We start from the raw sequence: 25,311 nt of genomic DNA on the forward strand, positions 1-25,311 counted from the left end.
ACCAAAACAATCCAATACCTTGGAATAAACTTAACCAAGGACGTTAAAGATCTCTACGATGAAAATTACAAAACCTTAAAGAAAGAAATAGAAGAGGATCCCAAGAAATGGAAAAATCTTCCATGCTCATGGATTGGAACAATCAACATCATCAAAATGTCCATTCTCCCCAAAGCAATTTATAGATTCAATGCAATACCAATCAAGATACCGAAGACATTCTTCTCAGATCTGGAAAAAATGGTGCTGAAATTTATATGGAGGCACAAGAGACCTCGAATAGCTAAAGCAATCTTGTACAACAAAAACAAAGCTGGAGGCATCACAATACCAGATTTCAGGACATACTACAGGGCAGTTGTTATCAAAACAGCATGGTGCTGGTACAGAAACAGATGGATAGACCAATGGAACAGAATTGAAACACCAGAAATCAACCCAAACATCTAAAGCCAACTTATATTTTATCAAGGATCTAAAACCAATTCCTGGAGCAAGGACAGTCTATTCAATAAATGGTGCTGGGAAAATTGGATTTCCACGTGCAGAATCATGAAGCAAGACCCCTACCTTACACCTTACACAAAAATCCACTCAACATGGATTAAAGACCTAAATCTATGACCTGACACCATCAAGTTACTAGAGAACATTGGATAAACCCTTCAAACTATTGGCACAGGCAAAGAGTTTCTGGAAAAGACCCGGGAGGCACAGGCAGTCAAAGCCAAAATCAACTATTGGGATTGCATCAAATTGAGAAGTTTCTGTACTGCAAAAGAAACAGTCAGGAGAGTGAAGAGACAACCGACAGGATGGGAAAAAAATATTTGCAAACTATGCAACAGATAAAGGGTTAATAACCAGAATCTAAACAAGAGTGTCAAATTGTTAAGTCAACAACAGGTGTCACTGTGTACTTACTTTTCATGTGGTATCTGCCCTTAATGTGTTTTCCAATGTGAAGTAATGCTGTAACTAGTACTGAAACAGTATTTTACACTTTGTGTTTCTGTGTGGGTGAAAACTGATGAAATCTTTACTTAATATATACTAAATCGATCTTCTGTATATAAAGATAATTGAAAATTAATCTTGATGCGAATGGAAGGGGAGAGGGAGTGGAAAAGGGGAGGCTTGTGGGTGGGAGGGACGTTATGGGGGGAAGCCATTGTAATCCATAAGCTGTACTTTGGAAATTTATATTCATTAAATAAAAGTTAAAAAAAAGAAAAATGGAGATTTTCTTAGTCTAAAAGTATAATCTAAAGAGGAAGTACTCAGAGATTTTAGTGGGCATATTTTCATTGTTCTAAGTAGAGAGGAGGAAATGGAAATGGAAAAAGGGAGCTTCCTGGACATCTGTGTCAGAAGAATTATGATCTACAATCTCTCAAACTGTGGGAGATTATTAGGAAAATGGAATATTCTAGTCTTCCACCACTTTCAAGCCTGGTTAACAACTTTAAAGGTTGAGATTATACATTATGGCTGTTGTCTTATGTTGCATGCCGTTTTCTCTCCCCTTGTAGCTGACCTTTGGGCATTTTGAGTCTGTCCTCTGTGACCATTCAGTTTTCATTCTCTCATTCAGATAAAATTGAAGAATACACCTCTGACACTTGCATGGTCTCCTAGATGCTTCATTTCAGCCCAGTTGATCACCTGAGAGGTATTCAATTTATTTCAGATTTCAAAGTTAGAGATATACAAGAATGGCATCTGTGTAGCATTTGTGGGATTGATCCCAGTGACCAAGAAGAAAAATTATGCAACAGCTTGGCCATGTCATATACTGATCAGGCCATCATCATCAAATGTGGTTAATCTTTGCTTTGAAAGCAAATGTCTGATAGTCATGAGTTTTCAAACATGAGAACACTTAATGGCATGGAAAATCTGGGTCCCCATCTCCCAGTGGGATTGACAACAGTGAAACACATTTCCTGCTCCACTCATTCCATTTCCTGCCCATGCCATTCCATTTCCTGTTCCACTCATTTGCTGGTTTTGAAACTTTATAGAAAGCTAACCCCTCCACATATCCAGAATACATTTACCTCACTAGATTCTGGTTGACGTTTCTCATTGCTCAGTTTCTGGGGGTATCCTGCAACACCTTAATTTTTTTTTTTTTACTTTTTTCACTTTCTGTTATTTATCTTTTTGCTTAAGGTATACAGACTTCATGTAAAAAACTATTATTGGGCTGGTGTTGTGGCTTAACAGGTAAAGCCTCTGCCTCTAGTGCCAGCCTCCCATATGGACACTGGTTCCAGTTCTGGCTGTTCCATTTCCAATCCAGGTCTGCTATTGTCTTGGTAAGCAGAAGAAGATGGCCCAAAAACTTGGGAACCTGCACCTCATTGGAGAGCTGGAAGAAGCTCCTGGCTCCTGCATTTGATTGGCTCAACACTGGTCATTGTGGCCATTTGGAGAGTGATCCAGGGGATGGAAGACACTTTCTCTCTCTCTCTTTCTCTCTCTCTCACTCTGTTACTCTGCCTTTCAAATGTGATCTTTAAAACAAAAACTATTGTAGCCAATGAAGCGGATTGAGGTGCTATCTCTGTGTGGCTTTGAATACTATTCCAAGTTCATTGATGATTAGCATCCTTGGTAAGGTCTTTTCATCATCTATTTGTATAGGAATGTCTGTTTAATTCCTCAACCCATTCTTGATATTTTTATTGTTCCTTTTGCTTTTTAAAATGTAAGTTGTAAAATGTTTCTGGAAGGATATGTAGCCATATTTTCCCATTTTTATCAGGTGTTCGATTTTTGAGAGCTCTCCTTCCAGTTATGCATGCAATAGCTCAGGGCACTGTACTCTAATCTCCCCTCCCTTCCTAAGCTGATGCTTTCTCCAGCTCTTTGCTGCTGGGATTGTGTGTTGTGTCCTCGATCATAATGCACATCTGCACCTTCCACACTGATTCACAGCATTCTTCTTCCTTCCATAGAATTTCCACTGCAATTTTCACGCTAACTCTCCCCTGAGAATGTATTCCTTCCACTTTTACTTTTACTGTTTACACCTAGCCTAGAACAGCAAGCCCTTCCTTATTCAACCATCTTGGACTCTTCCCAGTAATCAGCAGTATTAGTCCTAGGTTAGATGGATAATGGTAGAAACAGATTCTTGGTAGATTTCCATATGTGGCAAAACTAGCAAAGTTCATGTTCTGTTATATTCAGACAAGCTACATAAGATTCTGCATGGCTGGACGATGGATGATGTGGAGCTTCTTGGTTGGGACAAAATAAAGAAAGGATAACAAAAATGCACTATTGTAGGCTTTACATACCAGCGTATTTAATTTGGAGCTACTGAGAGTTGATATGGTCAGTGCTGACATGCTAGATCACCTCTGTGCTGTGGATTTCCTTAACTTTTTTCTGCTTGCTATGACATTAATCCTACAACATGCTTATATTTATTTCTACATTTGATTTGAAGTGTGTTGAGCCTGAGAAGACAGTCCAGGACAGAGTCCATTGGGGGCAATGTTCATGATGCAGACTGAGTGTAAGTTTTGTGTGTGTTCCCTGTACACACAGAGAACTCTGTACCTACCAACTCAAATATCCACATTTTTATTTTTCAAAATTGCTTTACAGTAAGCTAGATGTTATTGGACTTTAATAGAAATTATGAAAAGTCTCAAACAGAAAAAAATAAACTTCTAAGGGTGTGTTGGTAAAATTCAATTAAGACAGAAATGTATAATCTCAGATTCTATATACTTTTTTGCAAATATAATATATACTTTCCTATAAAAAACTGAAGTTCTACATTTGTGGAATTCACAACAAGCTAAAAAAAATCCATCAAATTCAGCATTAAGAATGTAGAAGATAAAAGTGGTAAATATGAGAGAAATATTTAAGCAAAAAAAAAATGATGAATCTGTGTGGGTGCTATTTTTTTTAACTTTTATTTAGCAAATATAAATTTCCAAAATACAACTTTGGATTATATTGGCTCCCCCACCCCATAAGCAGCCTCCACACACATCCATCCCATCTCCCACTCCCTCTCCCATCCCATTCACCTCCACATTCATTTTCAATTATCTTTATATACAGGAGATCAATTTAGTATATACTAAGTAAAGATTTGAACACTTTGCACCCAAACAGAAACACAAAGTATAAACTACTGTTTGAGTACTAGTTATACCATGAATTCACATAGTACAACATATTAAGGACAGAGATCCTACTTGGGGAGTAAGTGCACAGTGACTCCTGTTGTTGACTTAACAAATTAACACTCTTGTTTATGATGTCAGTAATCACCTGAGGCTCTTGTCATGAGTTGCCAAGGCATAAGAATCCTCATGAGTTCACGAACTCCTATCTTATTTATACAAAGCCATAGTAAAAGTGGAAGTTCTCTCCTTCCTTCAGAGAAAGGTACCTCCTTCTTTGATGGCCCATTCTTTCCACTGGCATCTCACTCGCAGAGATCTTTCATTTAGGTCATTTTTTTGCCAAAGTGTCTTGGCTTTCCATGCCTGAAATACTCTCATGGGACTTTTAGCCAGATCTGAATGCCTTAAGGCTGATTCTGAGGCTAGAGTGTTGTTTAGGAAACTGCCATTCTATGAGTCTGCTGTGTATCTGCTTCCCATGTTGGGTCGTTCTCTCCTTTTTAGTTCTATCAGTTAATATTAGCAGACACTAGTCTTGTTTATGTGATCCCTTTGACTCTTAGTCCTATCATTATGATAAATTATGAACTGAAACTGATCACTTGGGCTAGTGAGATGGCATTGTTAAATGCCACCTTGATGGGACTGAATTGGAATCCCCTGGAACATTTTGAACTCTACCATTAGGGGTAAGTCTGAGTGAGTATGTGCTGAACTGTATATCTCCTCCTTCTCGTATTATCATTCTTATTTCCTCTTTCCAGTTAAATTTAAACATCTAAAAATAATTGTGTGTTAATTAAGGAGTTCATACAATGGTATTAAGTAGAACAAAAAAAAAATACTATAAGGAATAAAGTAGTGAGTTGTTCCTTGACAATCACGACAAGGGCTGATAACATCACTGTTTCTCATAGTATCCATTTCACTCCAAAAGTTTTCCTTTCAGTTACAGAGCTAGTTTTCACCAATCAGGGGGAATATATGATATTTGTCCCTTTGGGACTGGCTTATTTCACTCAGCATGAGGTTTTCCGGATTCCTTTCCATTTTGTCGCAAATGACCGGATTTCATTGTTTTAAAGTGCTGTATAGTATTCTATAGAGTACATGTCCCATAATTTCTTTATCCAGTCTACTGTTGATGGGCAATTAGTTTGATTCCAGGTCTTAGCTATTGTGAATTGAGCTGCAATAAACATTGAGGTGCAGACAGCTCTTTTATTTGCCAATTTAATTTCCTTTGGGTAAATTCCAAGGAGTGGGATGGCTGGGTTGTATGGTAGGGTTATATTCAGGTTTGTGAGGAATTTCCAGACTAACTTCCATAGTGGCTTGACCAGTTTGCATTCCCACCAACAGTGGGTGAGTGTCCCTTTTTCCCCACATCCTCACAAGCATTTGTTGTTGGTAGATTTCTGAATGTGAGCCATTTTACCTGGGGTGAGGTGAAACCTCATTGTGGTTTTGATTTGCAATTCCCTGATGGCTAATGATCCTGAACATTTTTTTCATGTGTCTGTTGGCCATTTGGATTTCCTGTTTTGAAAAATGTCTATTGAGGTCCTTGGCCCATCTTGCAGGGTTTCTCCAATGTTCTCTAATAATTTGATAGTGTTGGTTCATAGACTTAAGTCTTTGATCCATGTTGAGTGGATTTTTGTGTAAGGTGAAAGGTAGGAGTCTTGCTTCATGCTTCTGCACATGGAAATCCAATTTTACCAGCACCATTTATTGAATAGAGATCCTCTAACAGTAATCTGGTGTTTCTCTCATGCACATTTTAGAATCTTTTCTCTATGTTTTACTGTGGTGAGTTTGATTACAATGTGTCATGGTGAGGATCTCTTTTGGTCATGTTTATTGGGAGTTTAATGAGCTTCCTGTACTTGGATGTCTCTGTCCTTCTCCAAACCCAGGAAATTTTCTGCTAGTATATCACTAAAAAGGCCTTCTAATTCTTTATCTCCATGCCTTCAGGAACTCCAAGAACTCAAATATTGGGTTTTTTAATAGTATCCTGTATATTCCTAACAATATTTTTTTTATATTTCTAATTTTCTCTTCTTGTGTTTGGTTTGACTGTATACTTTCCTCTGCTCTGTCTTCTAAGTCCAATATTCCCTCTTCCACCTTACTTATTCTATTTTTAAGGCTCTCAACTGTGTTTTTTATTTGTCCTATTGAACTCATTATTTCATTTTTATTTTTCTTCATTTTCTCAATTTCATGTTCTGTTGAATTCTTCATTTCTTTTTATTTATTCCTTAACATTTTGTTTTCATGAGAGAGATTTTCTTTCATGTCCTAGATGGATTTCAGTATATCATGTGTTTGCATTTGATTACTTCTAAGTATTCTTATCATAAATTTTTTGAAATCCATATTTTGTATTATTTCTTCTCTCTCACCATCTTCATAATCTTGTACTTAAGTGTCATGTTCTTTTGGAGAATCATGTTGTCTTCTTTTTTCTTGTTTTTGGATCATTGCTTTTGTTCAGCATTTGTGGAGATATTCATTGGCTTCTTCTTTTGTTATTTTCACTGTGGTAGCTTTTCTCATTGGAGAGAAGTGGACTGTATGCTTTCACTGAATCTCTAGAGGCTTGTGGTGAGTGTGGCCAGAGAGATTTGTTCAGTTCTTCATGGTTATGGTGTGCCTAAGATGACACACTCAGATGTGGCATGGTTAATCTTTTTTTTTTTTAATCAGAAGGGAAGTAATTCTCCTCAGCTGAGTTGTTATTCTTGATGGCGACCAGTGCCTGAGCACTATCCCCAGTTGGTATAATATTCTTCTGCTCTGTCCTAAGGACCATATAAATGATCTGTTCAGTCCTCAGTGTAAGTTCAGATTCCTCTGCAATGTCTCTCACCAGGTAGCCAGGGCCACCCATGCTTGTAGTGTCTCCCACTGAGACTACTCCAAGTCTCAGCCACAGCATAAGTTCTCCCACTTAATCACAGGGGTTTTTTTTGTTTGTTTTTGCAGTCTTTGTTTAGAAGCTCCACACATTCAGTAGGTCTTAGTCTCCTGTTATTACTCTGCACCGGAGGCATGTTTTTGCTCAGCTGATTTCCAGACACAGACACGAGCTGGTGCAGCCATTATGTATGTCCAAAATGGTTCCCATTCTATTGGCTCATATGCCTTTGTAATGTGATTGGAGAGAGAAACATGTCTGTGCCCTTTTATTTTTTCTCTCCTCTAGTAAGGCTGGTGATCTTTTTTCTCACAGGGCTTCAAGCATCATTCCCTCTAGTCTCTTCCTACCACATTTTTGTCAGTGTCTCAGGCTACTGTGGACTCATCTCACCTCACTTTGCAGTGCTAGTGTGGAGGCTCTCGGCTGCTGGTGTCCTGAGCTGTGGGCACACATGCCCTCCACATAGGTCTACCATGTCTCTCTAATTTCAGAAGAGCTTCCTCTGCTGTTTTCCCCCTAATTCTTCCCTGAGACTACATTATCTCCACTTTTATTAAACTATCTTCTCCTGGACTAGATCAGGAAGTTCCCTCCCTATTCTGCCAGCTTGGAACCGCCGATGGTCGAAATTACTCAGTTTTCACCTCTGATGGATTTTGTCTTTGAACTATGCATCTGTGTTTTAGTTGAGTGTCTGTTCCTTCAGTCAATACCTACTGGCATATTTTGGGTGGTGTCACAGAACTCTGTCAGTGCACAACGTGTGGCAAGAGCTCAGTGGAGTACAGTAGATCTCCTCTTTTCAGCAGGAAGGAGGGTTTGATCACCCCCTGTTGGCCTAATCAAAACCTCACTTCCTCTCTTCCATGGTGGAAATGCCCTGGGTTAGCCCACAGTGGGTGCAGCACTCACCTGCACTGCCACAAGAACTGCATAAAGGAGTCCTCATTTGAACATGACCCCCACTATCATGACCCACCCCAGCAGTCATGGAGTTCTGAGCCCTTGGCACCACACTCAGTGATTGCTTAGATATCCAGTTACAGTCTGTGCCCTAACATGTAGTCACAGGATTCCCACAGTCTCTGCACACAAGGTTCCCATGCTCATGGGTGCAAAGGATCTGCTGCACCCTTTTAGCCTGTCCCATCCAAGGAGTGGAAGAGATGTTCCCAGAGCCAGCTGCCTGTGGGTGCTGCACCTTTGCACTTTGAGCCCTGAGCCTTTGGTAGGTAGAGAGTCTGGGAACACCTCACAGTCCCACCTGAGTACCCAACCCCTCTCAGTCCTCCCAGCTAGACTGAAAATCAATGGGAAATGTAGATTTTTCCCTCTACTAAAAGCCCTGGATCACACGTATGCACAAGAGACAATACAGCCATTACTCATTTGAAAATGGCAACTTTCCCTGCGTGTTGCTTGGCACACACAAGAGCCACCACAGCTGCTACTGATTTCAGAATAATGGCTTTTCCCCATCCATTGCCACATGAGTGTACCCAAGTTTATACAGCCACTACTTCTGTCAATATGGTGCCCTCTCCCAGCTGGTTGCCAGGTACCATTGTTGGGGGATAGGGAGAGATAAATGTGCCCATTTTTGCTGTGTTAAGGGGGGGTACACTGTCCTTGTTTGAACTCCAAGCCACATTCACACCAAGCTGTCACTCCAGCTGTATCACCTATGGCATGGGTACCCACAGTCTGTTCTCATCTTGCTCTCTAAATCTATTGCTTCCTCCAGCTCTTAGCTGCAGGGGTCATGTGCTTGGTGCATCTGCACCTTCCATGTGGATCCATGGCATCCCTCTTCCTGCTGTAGAATTTCCCCTGCAGGTTTCTCTCCAACTCTTCTTGTGTGAATGCCCTTTCCTCCACTTTTTGCTACTGTTTCTTCCTAGCACAAAGCGGTATGTCCTTTCTCTATTCCACCATCATAAGAATCTCAAATATTTAAATATTTTTTTTTAGAAAACCACAATGAGAGATCATGCTGTTCCACTTGGAAAGATTATTATCAAAACATAATAAGAATGGGAATAGTAGAGGTCGGAGGAAGAAGGGTGGGAGTACAGGGGGGAAGAATCACTATGTTTCTAATTTTGTGTATATGAAATGCATGAAGTGTGTATACCTTTATCTTATTGGCCACCAGAGCTGCCTGGCACATCTTGGATAGAGGATGTCTCCTTGTTGACACCTGACAGCTTGGCTTTGGTGGCCAGGACACAGGTGATCCAGTCCCTGAGGTGAGGTCCTCCTTCATGCCACAAACCTTGTCCCTGAGGAACTCCATCAGCAAGATCATGTTGGAAACAGGCAGCAAAATAGTGAGGGATGAGTGGAAGTGTGTCTCAGAGATCACCTCTACTTGCTGCTCCATTGTGGAGTCACTGTCTCTGGAGGGACAGTCCATCCCAGAGAGCAGAGTCCTTGAGGGAACCCCAAAGCCCAGTGTTGAGCAAGAGCCTGGGAGGCTGTCAGAGAAGATGTTGCACCTAGAGACAATGCTCAGGAAGCTACAGGAGAACTTACAGAAGAAGGCTGGCAGGGCTGCCCTGGAGGAGGAGGTGCAGAGACAGAGGCACAACCATCAGAGGCTGCAGGCTTAATCAGAGAGCGCAGACATCCTCCTGCTCCTGGACACCAAGCAGCCAGGTTTCCCCATGACCAACCTGGCCTGAGGCAGCCATGGACCTGCCTAGGCCCCACCAGCCCTGGGCCTTCCCCAGGAACCCCTCCCTGTGTTGACCTGCATCTAAGCAGTGTTCCCACTCCCTGGCCTCTTGTTTAGTGGCAAAGTTGCTACACCCATCCTAGTTTGTAAATATTCTGTGTGGAAAAGGGGACTTCAGGGAGTCAAGAAGCCACTGCCAAAAAAAAAAAAAAAACACCAAAGGTCAACCAACATGGGGTTACCCATCTCAGGTAGTGGACTCAATAGTACACACACTCAGATGTGCGTGCCTAGTATGCGTAGTAAGTAATGTGTGCCTTCCTACCAGTTATGGCCCTATGTTTCTGGGCCCCAGGAAGAGGAAATGCAGAGTGGCAAGGGCTGAAAACTAAACTGCAGAAAAGTTGTGCTCTGAGCATTTCAGGCATGGAAAGCCAAGACACTGTGACAAAAAATGAGCTACATGAAAGATCTCTGTGAGGGAGAACCCAGTGGAAAGAAGGGACCATCAAAGAAGGAGGTACCTTTCCCTGAAGGGATGAGAGAACTTCCACTTTGATTATGTCCTGGTCTAAATGATGTCTGCATTTGTGGACTCAAGAGGCTTCCATAGCCTTGGCAGTTCATACCAAGAGCCTCAGGTGATCACTGACCTCATAAACAAGAGTGTCAATTGTTAAATCAGCAACAGGATTCACTGTGCACTTGCTCCCCATGAAGGACCTCTGTCCTTAATGAGTTGTACTATGAGAATTAACTGTAGAACTAGTCTTCAAATGATACTTTATACTTTGTATGTCTGTGTGGGTGCAAACTGTTAAAATCTTTACTTAGTATGTACTAAGCTGATCTTCTGTATATAACGATAATTGAAAATGAATCTAGCATGTGATGGGAGAGGGAGTGGAGGTGCAATGGTTTTGGAGGTGGGAGTGTGGGTATGTGGGGAAGAACCATTTGCTACAATCCAAAGTTGTACTTATGAAATTTATATTTATTAAGTTGTGCTCTGAAGCAGAATGTGTTAGATGCTAGTCATTCTGCCCACATTGAGTGAGATGGAAGTGTAAGGGACCCCCCCCACATTTTGCTATCATCCCCATCTTTCTCTTATTTCCTAACCTTGTCCTCCTGATTTTGATAAGGAGTTAAGGATTGGATTGGATTTTTGGGAGCAATGATAAGGATTGGATTTTTGGGAGCACTACTATACATCTCCTTTTTGGGCCCAAGTTCTCATCCCACTGCTTATCACCAACAATCAGCCCAGGAGAATTCCCTCTCTGGCGTCTCCCTCTCTCCACACTAATGAAAGGGGCAGAGCAACTTTGGTTCCCTCATATTTATGCAGAGATATAAGTGATGTCAAAGGGCTTTAGAAAATGAGTTAGCTTGGAGCCAGCATCGTGGTACAGTAGGTTAATCATCTGCATGAGCTGACGGCATCCCATATGGGTGCCAGTTACTGTCCTGGCTGCTCCTCTTCCAATCAAGCTCTCTGCTATGGCCTGGGAAAGCATTGGAAGATGGCCCAAGTCCTTGGGCCCCTGTACCCAGTGGGAGACCTGGAAGAAGGTCCTGGCTCCTTGCTCCTGGCTTCAGATTGGCATAGCTCTGGCCATTGCAGCAATTTGGGGAGTGAACCAATGGAAGGAAGACCTTTCTCTCTGTCTCTCCCTCTCATTGTCTATAATTCTACCTCTCAAATAAATAAAGAAAATCTTTTAAAAAAATAAAAGAGAATGAGTTAGCTGAACTGGGGAACTGGTGTATTCTCACATCTCCTGATTTCTACATCACACCTCAGTTCTAGGTGCCAACATTCTAATGGTATCCATGGCCTTTCATCACTCTGCCTATGATAGGCCAAGGTACATGTTACCCCAAGGAAAAGGACTATATCATAATAGAGCCATTTCTTCTCTGTCCTATTTCCCCTGATTACTCTTGAACCTACACCATGGAACCATTTCCCTGATGGGTGGGGCTACTCACTGCCCAGGTGGGTGGGGCATGTTTATATCATAAGGGACACTGTGACACAGGCTGGCCTGTAAAAGCAGCTGTAGTCCTGGACCCTTACCAGTCTCTGGTTCTAATTGCTAGGAGCCTCTCCTAAAAACATGACAGGTAAGCCTCAATAATTCTTGCCTCCCAATGCCATCTTCCCCTTTATTCCTTATCTTCCCTCCAGCCTGACCCTCCTGATCCTGTAGCCCGGCCCATGTGTCTGGTCCTCCACCCCAGCCTGACCCTACTAGCTCTGTGTTTGAGCCTTACCATCCTGCTTTTCCATACTGGCCTCATCCTCCTCCGGGCCCTCCACTCCAGCCCAATTATCCAAGTCAGCCATACCATTGTTACTTTCCTTCTGTCCCTTCACACCAGGCAAAAACCCCAGATCCTGCATCTTGGACTCACCCTCCTCCTAGAGCCCTCCCCATATCCAACTTTCTTTTTCTCCCCCTGGACCCTCCTCTGGGTTCAGTATTTGAGCCTTTTCCTCCTCCTGCTCCTCCATACTGGCCCTACTCTCCCTCTGATCATCCTGCACCCCAGCCAGGTCCTGCTCCTGCTCCTGCACTTCCTGCTCATACTCCTGGGCTTCCACATAAGGCTCATCCTACTATGAAGTCCTCACTCAAACCTCATCCCCCTTCTCATCCTAAACACCAACCTTGCCTTTCTTCTGTCTCTGAACAGAAGCCCCACCCACCTTATTCAGGAAAATGCAGTCTTCCGTTGAGGGATTAAAAACTGCATGTCCCTTGGACAAGTCATAGCTGCAAGGATAGGCAATCTGTTTCCATTGTTATTGAGTCAGCAAGTTGTCCTGTGATTGAGCTGTCCTGAAGCTTTTAGTTTTCTTCTGGCATCTTTGTCCCAGAACTGACAAAACAGGCCCCACAGTTGAAAGGGCACCAAAACTAAGATGGATTGAAATTCCATTTACTCCATAGAGAACCTGAGGCACTGGAGTGCTGATTCCATTGGATAGATGACATTTAGATATGCAGTTATCTTTGGCTGGATTTACAATATTGATATAATGATTAGCAACTCTCCATGCAATAGTTCCCAGGGCAAAACCAGTTGGCTTGTTCTGTTTGTTTATAAAAGTAGCCACATGTCAAGGCTGATGTTTCAGTGGAGTTTTCAATTCCCCTGAATTCAGAAGGTTGATTCTCTTATTGATAGTCAGCCTGTCTCCACAGTTGCTACCATGGTCATACTGTATCAAATCTGTACAGGAAATCTCTTCAGAGTGTTGCAACATCATCATAGGATTTGATAAACAGGCATCCCAAAACTTGAGTCTCATCCAAGCAATTGGTCATCACACATCACACAACTGTAGACTGGGGCTTTGATGAAATGTTTGCTTCCAACAGGAGTATCATGCTATGCAATCTGTAGCACTTGGTTGCTATTGAGGTCCTAAATTTTGACACCGCTATATCAAAATGCAGCACACTGATATGTGTGTGTGTGTGTGCGTGTGTATGTATACACTTCCAAAATCTTTTTCAGCAGATTGGCCTACATGAGGTCTTGTCAGCAGGTAACTACTTCCTGCTTCTGCCACACAACCCAAGCCCTGTTCTGGTGGTATCCAGAAGTGGCCCAGTGGCAGAGTCAAATCTGAGGTGCTGGGTCAGGTGAGTTCAGAGCTAGAATGGGACAGAGAATGGAATGGGACCCTCAGTCACAGAGTAAGGTCATGACAGGAGGTATTTTCAGTAAAACAGTGCACAAAATATATGCCACTAGGGATACAGAAGACAGAATGTTTTTTTTTAATGCCTATTTGTTTACATTTCCTTGAAACACCAACCAACAATGAGGTAGAGAAAGAGACAGAGAGAGTTCCAGCTGCCAGTTTTCTCCCCCAAAGTACAACAACTAGGGCCAAGCCTGGCTGAAGCCAGTAGCCTGGAACAATGTAGAGTATGCAGGTGGCCCATTTGCTCTATTCTTTCTAGCTGAGTATACTAATATTATTATAATAAATGCTCTCTCAGAGACATCCTATTTTTAGGCTCATTTCATAGCCACACTAATCCAGAAATGTTTACAATTAATTTTGCTGTAAAAATCCTCCTACTAACAATGTCATTCCTATGAATTTGAGCATCCTACCCTCAATTTCATTATGAGCAACTCATACAACTCCTATGAAAAAGTTTCCTACCTCTTACAATAGCTCTATGCATATGACACATCTCCATACCCATTATACTTTCAAGCATTCCCCCTCACATATAGAAATATGTCTGACAAAAGAGTTACTTTAATAGAGTAAATAATAGAGGTTTAAGCCCTCTTATTTCTAGAACTATAGGCCTTCAACCAACACCTAAGAACTCAAAATTCTTCATGCTACCTGATACACCAAATTCTATAGTAAGGTCAGCTAAATAAGCTATCAGGCCCACACCCCGAAAATGTTGGTTTATATCCTTCCCATACTAATTAACCCCCTAGTCCTAACTATTATTCTAGTCACCCTGTTCCTAGGCACAATAATTACAGTATTTAGCACCCCCTGATTAACCATATGAATTGGCCTAGAAATAAATATATTAGCCATTATTCCAATTTTAATTAACAAAGCCCCACCATGATCAACAGAAGGTGCAACTAAGTATTTCTTAACACAAGCCACAGCATCAATAATCTTAATAATAGTAATTACACTTAACATTCTTGACTCTGGCCAATGAACAATAATCCACAAAATCACTTTACCCCAATCTTAATTATATTAGCATTAATCATTAAATTAGGAATAGCTCCCTTTCACTTCTGAGTCCCAGAAGTAACCCAAGGGGTCCCCCTAAGCACTTGGGCCATCTTCTGCTGATCTTCCCAGGCCATTAGTGGGGAGTTAGATTGGATGTTGAGTAAGCTGGTTCAAGAACTAGTGCCCATATGGAATGCTGGCATCTCAGGCAGCAGCCTTCCCCATGACACCATAATGCCAGCCCTTCATTTCACCACTTTGTATTTTAAATAAATATAAATCTAATAAATCGATCTTCTGTATATAAAGATAATTTAAAATGAATCTTGATGTGAATGGAATGAGAGAGGGAGCAGGAGATGGGAGGGTTGCAGGTGGGAGGGAAGTTTTGGGGGTAAAAGCCATTGTAATCCATAAGCTGTACTTTGGAAATCTATATTTACTAAATAAAAGTTAAAAATATATATATATATGAAATCTAAAAAAACAAACAAAAAAAAAAACAAAAAAAAATCAGGACTCATTCTTCTTACATGACAAAAACTAGCACCCCTATCTGTCCTTTACCAAATCTCACCATCAATCGACTCAACCATAACAATGTTAGTAGCCATCCTATAAATTATAGTCGGTGGCTGAGGAGGGCTTAACCAAACCCAGCTCCACAAAATCTTAGCCTACTCCTCAATTGCCCACATGGGATGAATGGTAGCCATTATTACATTTAATCCAAATACTATAATTCTAAATCTAATTACTTATATTCTATTAAAATTCCCATATTCATAATATTTATACATCACACAAGCACAACTACCCTTTCACTATCACAAATATGAAATAAAACCCCACTAATAGTTTCAGCCATCCTAATTACCTTAATATCACTAGGAGGCCTACCCCCACTAACAGGCTTTATCCCTAAATGAATAGAGCTAACAAAAAATGGCAATATCATCATACCCACCACAATGGCTATATTAGCACTTCTAAATTTATACTTCTATTTACGCCTCATCTACTCTACCTCACTGACAATATTCCCAACAACCAACAACTTAAAAACAAAATGGCAATTCAAATCAATGAAACACATACTATTTATAGCCCCCACTAATCATTTTATCAACAATATTTCTTCCCCTCACACCGATATTTTCAGTACTAAGCTAAACTTAGAAGGATTTTATGTTACACAGACCCAGAGCCTTCAAAGCTCTAAGCAAGTAAATTATATTTAACTCCTGCTTAAAGACTGCAAATTAACTTCACATCTTCTAAATGCAAATCAGGTGCTTTAATTAAGCTAAGTCCCCCTAGATTGGTGGGATCCAACCCCACGAAATTTTAGTTAACAGCTAAATACCCTAGTCAACTGGCTTCAATCTCCTTCTCCTGCCATAAGGAAAAAAAAAAAAAAAGGCGGGAGAAGCCCCTGCAGAATAGAAGCTGCTTCTTTTAATTTGCAATTCAACATGAAAATTTCACCTCAGGGCTTGGTAAAGAGGGCTCAACCTCTGTCTTTAGATTTACAGTCTAATGCTTACTCAGCCATTTTACCAATGCTTCTGTTTATTAACCGATGATTATTCTCTACCAACCATAAAGACATCGGAACTCTCTATCTCCTATTTGGAGCCTGAGCTGGAATGGTAAGAACAGCCTTTAGTCTGTTAATTTGAGCAGAATTAGGCCAACCAGGAACTTTACTTAGAGACGACCAAATTTATCATGTAATCATCACTGCACATGCCTTTGTAATAATTTTCTTCATAGTGATACCTATTTCAGAAACGGGTTAGTCCCACTAATAACTGGATATAGCTTTCCCCCGTATAAACAATATAAGCTTTTGACTCCTCCCACCATCCTTTCTTCTTCTGTTAGCTTCATCAATAGTAGAAGCCGGTGCAGGTACAGGCTGAACTGTTTACCCACCACTAGCGGGTAACAGCCCATGCAGGAGCCTCGGATGATCTAACTATGTTCTCTCTTCACTTGGCTGGGGTGTCCTCTACTCTAGGGGCCATTAATTTTATTGCAACTATCATCAATCTAAAACCCCCTGCTATATCTCAGCATCAAACCCCCTTATTCGTATGATCTGTTCTCATAACAGCCATTCTTCTTCTTTCCCTGCCAGTTCTAGCCGCTGGCATTACAATACTCTTAATGGACCAAAATATAAACACAACGTTTTTTGACCCTGTAGTAGGAGGAGACCCTATCCTCTATCAACACTTATTTTGATTCTTCAGACACCCTGAAGTATATATTCTTATCCTTCCAGGATTTGGAATAATTTCTCATATTGTAACATATTTTTCTGGCAAAAAAGAACCATTTGGCTACATGGGAATAGTGTGGGCTATGATATCAATTGGTTTTCTTGGGTTTATCGTTTGAGCTCACCACATATTCACAGTAGGAATGGATGTGGATACACAAGCCTATTTCACATCAGCTACTATAATTATTGCCATTCCTATGGGAGTAAAGGTATTTATTTGATTAGCAACCCTACATGGTGGAAATATTAAGTGATCCCCAGCCATATTTTGAGCTCTGGGGTTTATTTTCTTATTTACAGTAGGTGGCCTTACAGGAATTGTACTAGCCAACTCTTCCCTAGATATTGTTCTCCAAAGTGGTAGCCCACTTCCACCATGTCTTATCCACAGGAGCTGTATTTCCCATTTGGGGGGGGGTGATTCACTCATTGATTCCCTCTGTTCTCAGGCTACACTCTGGACCCTACTTGGGCCAAAATCCACTTCACTATAATATTTGTAGGAGTGAACTTAACTTTCTTCCCTCAACACTTCCTTGGACTCTCTGGCATGCCCCGATGATATTCATATTACCCAGATGCCTATACAATGTGAAACACTGTTTCATCAATGGGCTCCTTCATCTCCCTCACTGCTGTAATTGTAATAATTTTCATAATCTGGGATGCCTTTGCCTCAAAGCGAGAGGTAGAAACTATTGAGTTAACCACTACAAATCTAGAGTGACTTCACGGATGTCCACCCCCATATCATACATTCGAAGAGCCTGCTTACATAAAAGCCTAGGCCAAGAAAGGAAGGAATTGAACCCCCTAAGACTGGTTTCAAGCCAGCTGCATAACCATTCTGACTTTCTCAATAAGATATTAGTAAAACTAATAATAATGAGAATATGAACAGGAAAAGATCATGCTCTCTATATTGTTGCATAATAAGATCATTATAAAATGGATATCAATGTTTTGACAGAAGGGAAACAGTCTAGATTTGTGTGTGTTTGGGTATGTGTGTGTGTGTGTGTGTGTGCACATGTGTGTGTGCATGCATGTATGTGTGCTCATGTTGACAGTAGGCAGAGGGGTTTTGGGATATGGGTACCTAACTTGAAGATAAGGTAACTTGTGCAAATCATTTATAGCCCATTATTGATGCATGTGAGTATCAGCAATAAAGCAGGTCCCACCTGTGTGGTATGAGGGAAAGGTATTCTGTGGTGGGGCCCAAGGTGGGCAGCTCTACAACATAGAGGCTAACATGACACCAGGCTTATGTCACACAGAAGGCTACATTATAGTCCCCAAAGACAAGACTGATGGGTGAGATATCAGGGTAGAAGGTTAATAAAGAGAAATATGTGGGTGCAGCAGAGTGTAGAATATGTTTTGAAAGATTTCATGTGAGCTCATGTAAGCAAATATTGGGAAGCTGTCCTCAAATCAGGTTTAAAGGAGGCATCCCGTGGAGCTGTACTCAATGCATAGAATCAGAGTTGTTCCATACAATGCATGTTTCAAGTGCATTCCTCCCTGATATAAGTACGTCCTGAACTATACTTGTTCTTCACAATTGTGTGAGGAAAGAAACAAGTGGAGTATATAGTGAGAAAGGACACACATGAGTTGATGTTTAGGGGTTTATTAAAGCAGAGCTGGCCCACCCCTTCATAGAAGTTGTACTGGTACTAGCATTAAAATAACCTCTTTTTAAACATATTTATTTCATAAAGAGAACAGATTTCACATAGTTCATATATACAATTTTAAACCTGCAATGATTCTTCCCACTTTCACTGACTCCTGCTTTCCCTCCTTCCTTCCTCCTGCCTTTTTCCTTTCAATATTATTTATTTTTTGAAAGCAAGAGTTAGGAAGAGAGAGAGAAAGAGAGATCTGCCATTTAATGTGTCATTTCCCCGATGGCCACGATGGCCAGGCTGGGCCATGCCAAATGCAGGAGCCAGGAGTTTCATCCAGGTCCCCCACATGGGCTATCACAGTCCAAACACTTGAGCTAATCTCTGCTGGTTTTCCCAGGCCTTTAGCAGTTGTTGCACACAGGACATAAACCAGAACCCATATGTGATGCTGGTGGCCACACAACACTGAACCCCATACATTCAATTCACTTCATGCTCATCAGTTTAATTCTGCACTAATTAACAATTCAACAAAACAAAGACCACTGTTGCACAAAAGTATATAAGGATTATTAAAAAATTATCAAATATAAAGCTGTCAGTTTCACTCATATACATTAAAATAGGGGGTACAGATGGCCCTTTCATATGCTGATTTAATTTCCTTTGGATAAATTTCCAAGGGTGCAATGACTGGGTCAAATGGTAGATCTATATTCAGATTTTTGAAGAATCCCCATGCTGTCTTCCACAATGGCTGTACTAGTATACGTTCCCACCAACAGTGGACTAGGTACCTTTTCTCCCACATATTCACAAGCACTTTTTCTTTTTCCTTTTAAGTTTTGGTTGATAGCCATTCTAACTTAGGTGATAAAAAATTGCTTGTTTCATTGAGTACAGTTCCATGGGATGCCTCCTTTAAACCTGATTTGAGGACAGCTTCACAATATTTGCTTCCATGAGCTCACATGAAATTTTATCTGCATTTCCATGATGGTCATTTGTCCATGTGTCTGTTGTATTTCATCCTTTGAAAAATGCCTTTTCATTTCCTTTGCCCATTTATTCACTGGGTTATTTGTTTTGTTGTGGTTCAGTTTCATTTTTTTTCTTTCTTTCATTTTTTTTTTTGACAGGCAGAGTGGATAGTGAGAGAGACAGAGAGAAAGGTCTTCCTTTTGCCGTTGGTTCACCCTCCAATGGCCAGCACACCACGCTAATCCGAAGGCAGGAGCCAGGTGCTTCTCCTGGTCTCCCATGCGGGTGCAGGGTCCAAGCACTTGGGCCATCCTCCACTGCCTTCCTGGGCCACAGCAGAGAGCTGGCCTGGAAGAGGGGCAACTGCGAAAGAATCTGGCGCCCCAACCTGGACTAGAACCCTGTGGTCCGGTGCTGCTAGGTGGAGGATTAGCCTATTGAGCCGCGGTGCCGGCCTGGTTCAGTTTCTTGAGCTCCTTATATGTTTTATGTCTTAATTGGTTATCAGGAGGATAGTTTGTAAATATTTTCTACCATTCAGCCTGATTCCTTTTCTCTTTGTCGAGTGTTTCCTTTGCTGTTCATAAACTTCCTAGCTCAAGCTAAGAAGTTTAGAGCTTCTTCTGGGTCTCACATGTGGGTGCAGGGGACCAAGGACTTGGGTGATCTTCTATTGCTTTCCCAGGTACATTAGCAGAGAGCTGGTTCAGAAGTGAAGCAGCTCAGTCTCCAACCTGTGTGCATATGGGATGCTAGCATCACAGGCAGAGGTTTAACCTGCTACACTACAATGTTGATGTCATCTATTTGTCTTTTGTAATTCATCCTTTGAAAAATGCCTATTTATGTCCTTTACCCAATTCCTCACTGGATTGATTGTTTTGTGTATACTGAGTTTCATGGGGTCCTTATTACTCCTACATACTAATCCTTTATTAGCTGACTAGTTTGCAGATATTTTCTCCCCTTCTATCAGTTGTTTCTTCATGTTGCTGTTTCCTTTGCTGTTCAAAAGCTCCTTAGTTTGATGTAACCCCATTAGCTTATTTTCCTTTTATTACCTGTGTGTCTGGCTTCATGATGACATAGAACACGGCTTTTAATGTGACAGATTGAAAACAAATCTACATTGTGTGTGTGTGCTACATGCATGCATGTTGACAATAGGCAAATAGGTTTTGGAAGGTTTTCAACATGGAGAAATTTCTGACTCTTTCTCACATCTTTTATAGGAAATGAATGATGAAGGTGAATGCTACCAATGAAGCACCTATCAACCTGTATGGTATGAAGGAAATGCATTCTGAGGTGATAAAAAGGTGTTCCATTGTGCGACACAGAGATTGGAAAGCTGCAGTACATACATAAGATGAAGCATTCAAACAGAACTGAGAAGTAAGATATTGGTGGTCAAGATTGTATAAAGGAAAGTATGAGTGGTGGCGTAGGGTTCAAGTGAATTTTGGAAATTTCATGTGAGCTCATGTAAGCAGACACTGGGAAGACATTCCCTGAAACAGGTAAGATCCGGGCCATGGCTCCAGGACATAAAGAATTAGGAGGTTGTTCCATACAGTGAATGTGTTCAACAGTATTCCTCCTGATGTAAGGGAATCCTGAAATATGCTTGTACTGTACAGGTGAGTGAGAGGATGAAGCATTTGAAAGCTGGGGCCAGTTGCTTCCTTTGAGGCAGATGTACAAGTGCTTGTGTTAAAATGAGAGGATATGTGACTGAATTAAGTTCACAAATAGATAAACAGGAAAATGGAGAGCTTTATCTACTTATGTATTGATAGGCTTGTTTATTTGATTAGCTAGAAACATATTGGCATTGAATTTTATTTCTGCAGGGCCACCTTGTGCTCCCATGGAGATCCCTTCCATTATTCTTGAATGTTTCAGTTCACCCACTCTTGACTTGGAGCTGTCTACTGCTCTTAAGCCCAGGTCTTTCTTCCTTTCAGTCATGGTCAATACTGCCCTCAGGCATTAGAGGGTGCCTGAGGCAAAGCGTGGATTTGCACATGCCTGCAAGAATGCAGTGAATGCACCTAAGGGGGTTGAGGATGGGTCCAAGGGCTCCTTATTGTGGAACCTCTCAGGTCAGCTCCTCCATAATGACTTCTGAGGTTCACAGAGACCTACACATCAGCCATAATGAGTGCCCGCACATTGATCTTCACACAAAGTCAGGAGCCTCAGCACTGTGAGCACAGGTTTCCCATGAGAGGACAGAGGCAGGAACCATGTCCTGTACAGGAATATGGGTCATGTGCATCAGGAGTGAGAAGCCCCAACCTGCCTTGCTTCTTTGGTGCAGAATATGAGGCTGTGGGGCTTTATGTGTGCTGCTCCCAAGGGCTGAACTGCAGAGGAGCAAAGTGTGTTCGTGCCACTGCCCCATGTCAACTCCTCACTGCTCTGCAGCTCAACAGGCTGTTGGTTTTTGTGCACTGATTTTATATCCTGCTACTTTGCCAAACTCTTCAATGAGTTCCAATTCTCTTAGTAGAGTTCTTCTCAAGTTTTTTCCCTTTAATTTCTTTGTCTTGCCTAATGGCTCTGGCTAAAACTTCCAGTACTATGTTGAATAGCAGTGGTGAGAGTGGATATCTCTGTCTGGTACCAGATCTCAGTGGAAATGCTTCCAACATTTCCCTATTCAATAGGATGCTGGCCGTGGGTTTTTCATAAATCGCTTTGATTATATTGAGGAATGTTCCTTCTATACCCAGTTTACTTAGATTCTCATCATGAAAGGGTATTGCATCTTATTGAATGATTTCTCTGCATCTATTGAGATAATCATATGGGTTTTCTTCTGCAGTCTGTTAATGTGGTGAATCACATTGATTGATTTGCGAATGTTGAACCATCCCTGCAGACCAGGAATAAATCCCACTTGGTCTGGGCAGATGATTTTTCTGATGTGTTGTTGCATTCTATTGGCCAGAATTTTATTGAGGATTTTTGCATCTATGTTCATCAGAGATATTGGTCTCTAATTTTCTTTCAATGCTGCATCTTTTTCTGAGTTAGGGATTAAGGTGATGCTGGTTTCATAGAAAGAATTTGGGAGGATTCCCTCTTTTTAGATTGTTCTGAATAGTTTGAGAAGAATTGGAGTTAGTTCTTCTTTAAATGTCTGGTAAAAAAATAAGTTATACATTCATTTGCTGTTTTTATTCATTCATTAGAGTCTAAATTCAGCTTTATAACATCGAGTATTTTCAGTGCAACCATTAGACATGTTAAATCATTTTAGTGTGTATAATGCATTGTCCAGAAACTGATTAACTGTGTATCATTTCACATAGTTTTGAATTGATGTAATAATTACACACCAAGTTTTCACTATATGTAGGTAGAAGGATTCTGCAAATTTATTTTCCATCTTTTCATTTCCGTTTTTTATTGACTTTGGCTTTAGATTTGCTTTCGCCAATATCAGGTAAAAAAAAGTAATTTTTACATCTTGACCTGAAAATAATTCAGCAGAAAGTGACAATTTTAAAGTGAACTAATGACATTTAGACCTTTCACACTCCTTTGCAACCATCATCTATGTCATATTTTAAAGTATTTTCATCACTACAAATCAAGTTCCTTATCCATTAATGGTCACTCTCCATTCCTTCTCTTGCCAGTCTCACAACCACCAATCTGTTTCTGTTTGCATGCATTAAATGGTCCTAAGTGTTTTGTACAATTTAAATATTGGACTCTGTGGATTTAGATGACCTTTACTTTTACATGCTGTTTTCAAGAAGCATCCACATTATGCAGGAATCTACATTTTTCATGGCAAACTGATAATTCATTGTATTAATCCCATTAGTTTTGTGTCTCTAGTTAACCATTTACTGACATGTGCGTTGTTTTCAACTTTGGTTATTTGCAGAAAAACACTGATGTACAAGAGATGTTTGCATATTTTCTAATTTTTAGTGTACCCTAGATGTGGAATGTTTTGTTCCTAGAGGAATTTTATGTTCAATTTGCTAAGGAGGTGACATACCATTGGTGTTGTAACTTTCTCACTATCATGATTTTGAAGGTTCCAAATTCCCATGGAATCTCCATCACATGAACAATTTTGAAATTTATTGTAGCCCTGGAGTGGATGTGATGTGGAGTCTCCTTCTGGTGTGGAATGGTTTCTCCATATTTATTGCTTGTTAGTATCCTTTGTAATGCCCTCTGGTCATATATTTATCTGTGCAGAAATGTCCATCATATCCTATTCCCATTGTTCATGGATTACTTATATTTTGTTGTTACTTCTGCTTTTTTAAAAACATATTTTGTTGTGTGTACGTTACTCAATGTGTTTATATTTCAAATTTTAGTTGAGGTATACAAGTCTCATATATATATGAACTTCATATATATCTCTGTAAGGAACACAAAGATACTTCTCACCTAACCCTCCCTCCTGTCCAGAATCTCATGGTTTTCTTTTTCTCTCTATTATTCCTACTCTGATTTTTGCAAAGAACTGTTTTCTAGTTTACTTTATTCTCATGAGATTTACCCTACTGTGTGTGGAGTGTTCTACAAATGGTATGAAGAAAACAACACTATTTCTCCGAGAAATAGACAAAGGCTATAAACAAACATGGAATCTCAAATTGTCAATTTCACTCAAATACATTACATTTTAAGTACTTGTTATAACAGAGAAGAGAACACATATAGTACATATCTTTTTTGATACCGGCTTATTTCTCTTAGTATCATGATTTCCAGTTGCATCAATGTTGCAAAATCAAGATTTGTTTGCTGCTGATTAATATTCCTGGAGTATATATATATATATATATCATAGTTTATTTATCCAGTCATCAGTTGATGGATATCTGGGTTGATTCTATATCTTAGCTATTTTAAATCAAGTTGCAATGAACATGGGAGTACAGATGACCATTTTGCATGATGATTTCATTTTATTTGGGTAAATTCCTAGGAGTCAGTTGGCTGGGTCATGTATCAGATCTATTTTCAGTCTTGGAGATTTCCTTTCTGTCTTCCACAAAGACTGCAACAGTTCATATTCCCACCAACTGTGGATTAGTGTAGTTTTTCCCCCAAATCCTCTCCCACATAGGTTGGTTGTTGATTTTTCTATGAGAGCCATTCTGATGGGAGAGGTGAAACATGACTGTGGTTTTGATTTCATTTCCCTGATGGCTAGTGGTCCTGAGCATGTTTTCAAGTACCTTTCGCCATTTCAGTTTCTTTCTTTTTTTTAAAATATGCATCGAAGCCATTTCCAATTACTTACTATATGTTTAGTTTGTTGTTTTTGAGTTCCTTTGAGTCTTACAGGGAACTGGATCAGATGTGGAGCAACCAAGACTCGAGCTGTTAATATAAGGGATGCCAGTACTGCAGGTGGAAACTTAACATACTACACCACAGCTCAGCTCCAGTTTTCATTATTCTTAAAAGATAAATGAAGAAGCACCAGATTCTCCACTGATTTGTATCACATTTTGAAAGCCTTTTCCCCAATTGAGGCATTTAAATTGCAAATGTCCCCTGCTTGAGTCTAGCTCCAGCAAGTCCAAGGGTTCCTGAAGGGGTGGGAGGTGTCAGTGTAGGAATAAATGAGAGACACACTCACAGCAAGGCTGATGGCATGGCCCTGGCTCTCGAGCACTAGACTGTATTTTTATATCATAAGTCACATAGTGATTCTTTCTTATTACAATAACAAGTCTGTTTTCCACTTTATTAGAACCATTGACCTTGTATTTCATGTTGCCTCTAGATTGTTTGTCTACTTCTAGTTACAATTTTTAAATATATACCCTCTTTTGCAGTTCTTACTGTAGCTATTCAATTTCTTTATTGTACCTATCTAAAGTTTCACTTAGGTCTATTCCACGGT

The 25,311-nt window shown here is 40.5% G+C and overlaps 2 pseudogenes; one reads left to right on the plus strand and one right to left on the minus strand.

The window, feature by feature from the left end:
- LOC149121423 (vomeronasal type-2 receptor 116-like) overlaps nucleotides 1-25,311 on the plus strand; it is a 62,532-nt pseudogene that overhangs the window by 20,431 nt on the left and 16,790 nt on the right.
- Nucleotides 12,429-13,204, minus strand: LOC149121424 (mRNA export factor pseudogene; annotated as a pseudogene).

The sequence above is a fragment of the Oryctolagus cuniculus genome, chromosome 16 (genome assembly GCF_051225735.1).
Source record: "Oryctolagus cuniculus isolate XC-2025 breed Fujian yellow rabbit chromosome 16, ASM5122573v1, whole genome shotgun sequence".
NCBI classification, from domain to species: Eukaryota; Metazoa; Chordata; class Mammalia; order Lagomorpha; family Leporidae; genus Oryctolagus; species Oryctolagus cuniculus.